Here is a 7,479-nt window from a genome sequence, read left to right as displayed (position 1 = left end):
ACCACAGGCACAATAGAATGCTTAGGTATACCACAAACACACTTTAAAGTTCTTCATTAACTTGTTAGTCACTTTACCGCCAGTTGAAAAAGCTGTTTAAAGTATCCCTGCCCTTACCAAGTGAACAATAGCTTCACCCCTTTAAAATAGATAAATATATTAGGATTCCTTAATTTAAGTTTTAGATCCCTATATAATTACATAAGTATCATTATTGAGATCCATAAGAACTAATACCTATACTTGAGATTTTCTTTTCTTAGCATTGTACTCAGTAATCACAAGATGGCTGCCAACGAGCATCGGCTGATAATTATCTCTGCTTCCTGGAGCTGTTTTCCCGAAACTACATTCTTTCAAGTTCCTGAAAATCTGCCTACATCAATCAAACAATTGCTGAACTGTAATAGACCCACCCATAACCCAACTCTGAATGTAATCTATGTTCCCTATTGTTAAAACTTTATGAACTGATAATTAGAACACATAGCCCCTCACCCGTTTACTTGCATGTATCACATTTTCAATAAAAAGGCACGATGATTCCTAGCAGTGGTCACTCTACAGAGGGCGATCTCTGGGGGGTGTCCGACTGAGGATGTACATGAAAAAGGCACCAAGGCCTCAGTCTTTCCTTCCTGTGCCGCCTTGGAAGAGATAACCCACCCCCGCCGAGGCTGGACGCTGGCAATCTCTTGTTCCAGGCTCCACATACGAAACGTGAAAGCAGTCTGGTCTGCTGTAGGGAGGCCTGGTGCTCTCAGGTAGTCAGTTCTTCTGCGTCTTTGCTGATTTCCTCTCTGCTCATACTATTAGTTCCCGAGAGGAGTTGGAGCCTGCAGCTCTGATTGGCTCTGTTGTTTCTCCATTTGGTTTTTGTACTCTGACGTTCTGTGGTCGGGCACATACACCTAGGATTCTTCTGTCTTCATTTTTTTTTTCTTTTTTTGGAGAGCTTTTTTTTCCCCTATAGGATGTGTACGCTCGCCAGAAAGACAGAGAGAGACAGAGAGACACAAAAAATCACCCCACCCTCGCCAGAAAGACAGAGAGAGACAGAGAGACACAAAGTGAGAAATCACCCCCCGGGGGAATGGCCATGCCACAATCCCTTCTCCTTCATTCTCCTCTCAGGATCTTGGGTGCATACATACACATGCGCCCGGCATGAGTTTAAGCCACCAGGTCTGGGACTCGAACCGCGGTCTACTACATAGGAGTCCAGCAACATAGCCATTACACTAACTGCTGGTCCCTCCTCTGTCTTCTTATGGATTACACTCTTGGTCATTTTGCAATTTCTCCTCTTCATTCCTGGCAATTTTCCTCGTTCCAAAGTGCACTTTAATTATAAAAATAATATTCTTGATTTCTTTTGGTGTTCACATGGTATGTATTTTTTCCATATTTTTATTCTGAACTTAAATAATATTATTAAATGTTATTTTATATTTTTAAAAGTATTTAACTTTATTTATCATTATTAATGAATTTTTTAGAGAGATTTTTGCTATGAGGTGTATGTGCTCAGACAGAGAGAGACAGAGTAATAGAAAGTAAGAGAGCACTCCTAGGAGGATGGCCACACCACAATCTGTTCTCCTCCATTCTCCTCTTGGGATTTTGGGCATGCACACATAGACACATGTCCAGCATAAGTTTCAAGTCACCAGGTCCGGGCTTCGAGCCAAGGTTGACCACATGGAGTCCAGTGTATTAGCCATTACACCACCTGATGGTCCCTATTATTATTATTATTATTATTCTGTTTAAATTTGCTGCAGGGCATGAGTGCTCATAAGCGAGAGGAGAGATAAAGAGTGAGAAAGTGAGAAAGCAAGCCACCGGGCCTAGGATTCGAACCATGGTTGGCCATCTGGAAGTGCAGTGCCTCGACCACCATGCAACTGCCTATCCCTAGATTTAATGGATTTTTTTTTAGGCAGTACATAATTGTGTCTTAGTTTCATTTGTTTTTATTCAGTCTTTCAGTCTCTTTTAACTGGCAGGTCTGGTGGACAGACCAACATGGCTCCCACTGACCCCTACTTCGGGAATTTGCATCCCTGCTTAATCCCTTCTCAAGTATGGGAGGTCCTGGGAGCTGCCTCTGACAACAGAATGGGCAAAAGTGACAGAAGATCACTTCTCCTGTGGAGCTGGAAGCCCATCGGGCCTCATTGCTCAAGATTGCTCTCCTGCTCCACTCCTGGAGACCAGCAGGTCTCTAATCACTTGGTCTTTCTGCTCACCGGCCTCTCTTGCGGTAATCCAGGGGCCTCACCCTGCGTCACCTCACTTACTGGCACAAACTCAGGTGTGATGAAGGGGCTTGCAGTGCGACTCAGGGTACCCCTGCATGGGTGCCATCTGGTGGCAGTCCTGAGCCCAGCTCAGTCCAAGTTGTGTTTTGGTTCTGGACACATCCAGTATGCTGTCTGGGGTCAGATTCTCATATGGGCAGCCTTGAAGTGAGCCCGAGCTAAAGTAGAAATCTGTGGAATTTCTGCACTCACTCCCTCCTCCCCAGGGTCTCCCCAACACCTTCTGTTTCTCTGAGGGCTCCCATCCTGTGCGCCCACCAGGAGCATGGACTTCAGTCTCTCTGCTCTGCAACGCATTCGCTGTGGCCGCTCTGTGTCTGGAGTGGAGAGTGAAGTAAATGAAGGGGGCCTGCCCCCACATGCCCACGGCCCCTCCTGCAGGTAGGGTGGGGCTTCAGGCGTCTGCCCAGACCCTCTCCACCACTGCCCTTCCCACCACAGTGGCTATATCACCTGTGCGCTTGGGCTGTTAGAGGAGGAAAAGAATAAAGCAAAGCTCAGGGGTTTCCCCCTGTTCATGACTCTTAGGAGACCCCTTCCATGTTTCTCAGGGCAGAGAGCCGTCCCTTGGAACCCCTCCTGTGGCACCTGGTGCGCGCTGGGTTTCTGGCCCGGCAATACGCAGGGACAAACATGGCAGGGCTGAGGGGATGTCCAATTCTGCTGGCTTCCCCCAAGCGACCGCCCCACCATGTGTTCCAGAGCCCTTGAAGCCCCTCGGAAGGCTGCACAGTCTGTTCCGCCCTGGCCCACATTTTTCTGGAATCAGGCTCTCCTTTGGCTTTTAAAATCAATCCTTTGCTATGTGGAAATTGGTATCTTAGTTTTTTATAAATGGCATTTGCTGCCCTCCCCCAATTTTTTTTTTTTTTTTCGTGTAAAAACATTCACTTATTGGGCTGGGCAGTGATGTGGAGGTTAAGGCAGCTGGATCCCACAGGGCTGATTATGCAGTTCAAGTCCCGGACCAGGTGACTTGAAAACCATACTGGGCATGGGTCCAAAATTCTGAGAGGAGAATGGATTGTGGTGTGGCCACCCCCTTGGGGGGATTTCTCACTTTCTCTCTGTCTGTCTCTCTCTAGCAAATGCACATGCCCCATCACACACACACACACACACACACACACACACACACACACGCTAAAAACAGGGATCTAAGTGCACATTCATTTAACTGCAATGCCCAGGTGACTCCCACAGCTCACGTGTCCCCTCTTCATGAAACCACGTCAGAGAAGATGGTTCTTAGCTTCAAAGGAACTTCAGATGTTGACCAGTAAAAAGTCCGACCCCGTAATTAAACCTCATCTTGTGAAAACATGTTTATTTTCTCTCCCCGCTAGCAAGAACATGTTTCTTAGAAAAAGAAAGGCAGAAGAAAGAAATAAAAGGAAAAAATAAAAACTAATAAGTGAAGAAGAAAAACTTCTGCCCGTCGGCCCTTGTCCTGCACCCGGTGTCTGACTGCGCGTCAGGGTGGTTTTGATGCGCTTCCTGCCCACAGTGTGGCGTTTTGCACTCACAGAGCTGGGTCGGAGAAGCCTGTGTCTGACCCTGCACTCCCGTTCTCGCTCGTGTTGGCTCTCTGCTCCAACCCACACCCTTCATCCATCTTTTGGAACATTCCCGTGACAGAAGAACGGTGACATAGCTAGCCACGCAAAAGGGAAGGGAGAGGGCAAGAGAGCAGTCTGCACCTTCTCCCCTTTGAGAGAAGTCAGGGGTTACTTCCTCGGCGGACTGCTCTTCAGATGAGGAAACTGAGGGGCAGGCCCAGTGATTGTGTGAGGTCACATAACTAGAACCCAGATGAAAATGAGCTGCTTTAATTTTTTCCCCAAACCGTAGCCTAGCTTTCTGTCCATCCCCCTCTGCAGCCCCCTGTCTACCCTCGTGCCCCTGGAAGCCACCTGAAGCCTACAGAGGTGATGCCAGGGGAGCCCTGCCTGTGGTGATCTTGGCCTCCCCCCAGCTCACTGCTGGCAGATGCCAGAGAGGCTCTTCACGACCACAGCAACCCACAGCAGAGGCTGCTGGGGCTGGAGGTGGGAGCCCTGCCCCGGCTCTCAGAGAAGCATTTCTTTCTTTTTTTCATTTTTATTTATTTATTTATTTATTTTTGGAGAGGTTTTTGCTACAGGGCGTGTGCGCTCATCAGACAGACAGAGACAGAGAGACAGAAAGCAGGAAATCACCCCCCAGGGGGGATGGCCATGCCACAATCCCTTCTCCATTCTCCTCTCGGGATCTTGGGCACACACGCACACGCGCCCGGCTTAAGCCTCTGGGTTTAAGCCTCTGGGTCTGGGACTCGAACCATGGTCGACTACATGGGAGTCCAGTGACATAGCCATTATGCTAACTGCTGGTACCAGACAAGCATTTCTCAGGCCTTGGACTCTTCCTGCACAAACCTGAGAGCCAAAGGAGAAGTTCTGAAATGGGGCTGCCTTCTGGGGAGGGGCGTGGGAAGAGGCAGTAGCAGAAACTTGGGTGTATGTCACTGGGTCCAAGAGAGACGCGCCCGTGAGGGGCATCCAGCAGGGTTTTTGTTTCAACCTCAACGAAGAAAAAGAACACTTGATTCTATTAAATATGCTTGAAGTGGGACCTATAATTCTTGGCGCTAATACGTATGACATTTGAAGTTCAAGGTTATTTCAGTGGTTCCAGTGGTTGTTTTTGACAGGCTGAGGTAGATCTGGTGTTCTCTGCCCATGGACTGGCAAGGGGCAGGACAATGAGGAGAGGGGCTTGCTGAAATACCTGGGGCTCACCAGATGGGCTGTGTCCCAACAGTCACAGACTCACCCCCAGTGTGGGTGCATGCGGCTCGTACCTTCTGCGCCTCTGCTCCCTGTTCTAAACAGGAAGAAGTTCTTTCTCCCACCTCCAGAGTTCCAAGATTGATTGACTGATGGATTGATTTTGGTTGCAAGGTACTTGCACTTGGTGGAGAGAGACTGATGGGGGTGGTGTGTGTGTGTGTGTGTGTGTGAGAGAGAGAGAGAGAGAAATCAGCCTCTGGGGGGATGCTCAAGCCACAATCCCTTCTCCATTTTCCATTTGGTGGAGGAGAAGGTGCATGTCCATGGAAAATGGACGTGCACCTGGTGTGATTTTTAAGCTGCTGGGTCTAGGACTCAAACCCCACATTTGGCCATGTGAGATTCAGCTGCCTTGACAATGATGCCAATGGCTGGTCTTAGAGTTCCATGATTTAAAGAAGGAAAGACGAACTTAGGAGGAGCTGGCCATAGTCACTGGTCCTGATACATTTAGACCGTCAACTCGTTCAAGAGCAATGACAAGCCTCCCGGGGCTTAGCCACACAGGGTTCTCATCCTGCCCAAATCAACAAACACAGCAGTTCTGTCGTGAGTCTCCAGACGCCAGACAAGGACAAGGACAGACTGAAGGGTTCTGTCAAAGTCCTCATGTCACACCATAACTGTATGTAATCCTCTATGTTATGGGCAATGAAAGAAGCTATTTCAAATGCAGCCTGAGTTTGTTTTTTTTTAAAAGAAGTCACATACTTCTCTGTGTATATCATCTTCTCCCTGACAGATCCCAAGCAAGCCACATCCTTCCCTGCTGCAGTTTCTGACAGTCACCCAGCTAAGAGCTGGGAGGTGCTCATGAGATGCCGTGAGCCACTCCCCTTTTCTTCCGACAGGTCTAATTATCTTCCCATTTTATAGATTTCCCAACGGCTGTTTGAAGCTTGGTGATTTCTACGGCGGACTGGCCAGAGGAGATGCTGGTACAACGGTGAGGGCTGACCGCCATATTTTACTATGTAAGCAAAAGTTTCCGCTGTCATGGAGAGAGCCCCAAACTGGACACCTTAAAGGGGAGTGAAAAGGAATGTGGCACACGTGCAAATGTTGGCAGCAAAATCTAGGGAGATGTGGCACCTGGCGCACAGTAGGTGCTCTTGGGACCAGTGCACAGACTTGGAATGCTGAGAAGGAAGGGAGAGGGCTAAAGAGTGGTCTACACCCATTAACCCCTCTGAGAGAGGTTGGTGATGGTCCGTGGGAACCCTGTTGTGCACATGAGGAAACTGAGGCAAGATGGGGGGGGGCAAGGCAGAGGACATCAATGAATTTAGAGACCACCATTGGAGTGTCCCAGTTTTACACAAAAGCAGTGTTGGCCTAGCGTTCAGTGGCTATGCCATATCTCTGAGACTTTATAAACATTAATTTATTCAACAAGAAGGCCAGTTTGCTAAAGAGGAAAAGTCGCAGAGGCCGACATGACAGCGACATCAGGAACAATGTGAGCTGGTTAGCCTCGAACAGAGAACATGCTCCCTGGCTGAGCCCTGGAACCCTGCCACTGTCTTGGAGATTTGCAGTGCTAGTCACAAGAGGTACCAGGCCACAGCACCCACCAGCACTGGGTGAAGGACAAGACCTTATTAGGAGACTCTTCCCAGCAAGCCGGGAGGATGACCACACGGCATTCCTTCAGAATGATGGATTTGTTTTATTTTGCATTTATTTTTTTCATTACAAAAGAATTGTGGAATGATGTTTTTGCATTACCTTTTTTTCCCCCATTAACGAAGGGTTATTTTTTTTTCTCTGAATTTGAAAGAATGCAAAGCTTAAGCATCCCCTCAGAGGCTTCTTCTTGCTCATTCAGGAAATGACCAACTTGTGAAAATGGCCAAATCCATTACTGACATGTATGGACTTGCATGGGACGGCTTTCTCTGTTTTCTGAAAAACGTACCTCTGCCCTGGTTGGTCAGCAGCCGCTGCCCCAGGCTGCCCTCCACTTCTTCCATTCAGGGAACTCAGAACTCCTCGAGACCAGCACCTAGATCTACAGGGGCGCTAGGACCCTGCTCTTGTTCTAGATATTTTTTAGAAATGATAGAGAGCATATGTGTGCGTGTGCAAGAGAGGAAAACTCTTTCTTTAAAGAATTTCCCACTTAATTTTATTTATTATTCTTATTTTCTAATTTGTTATAGGATATGTTTGCTTACCAGAGAAAGAGAGAGAGAGGGAAAGCAAGAAAGCAAGTCGCCAAGTCTAGAACTCGAACCTTAGTCAGCCTTGTGGGAGACCAGTACCTTAACCACCATGCCACCTGCCAGGGTCCCATCCCAGCCCAACCCCTTCCCCCAGCACTC

Source organism: Tupaia chinensis, unplaced genomic scaffold, assembly GCF_000334495.1.
Source record: "Tupaia chinensis unplaced genomic scaffold, TupChi_1.0 Scaffold138425_1, whole genome shotgun sequence".
NCBI lineage: Eukaryota > Metazoa > Chordata > Mammalia > Scandentia > Tupaiidae > Tupaia > Tupaia belangeri.
The sequence above is the reverse complement of the archived record's forward strand: the minus strand, read 5'-3'. Positions refer to the sequence as shown.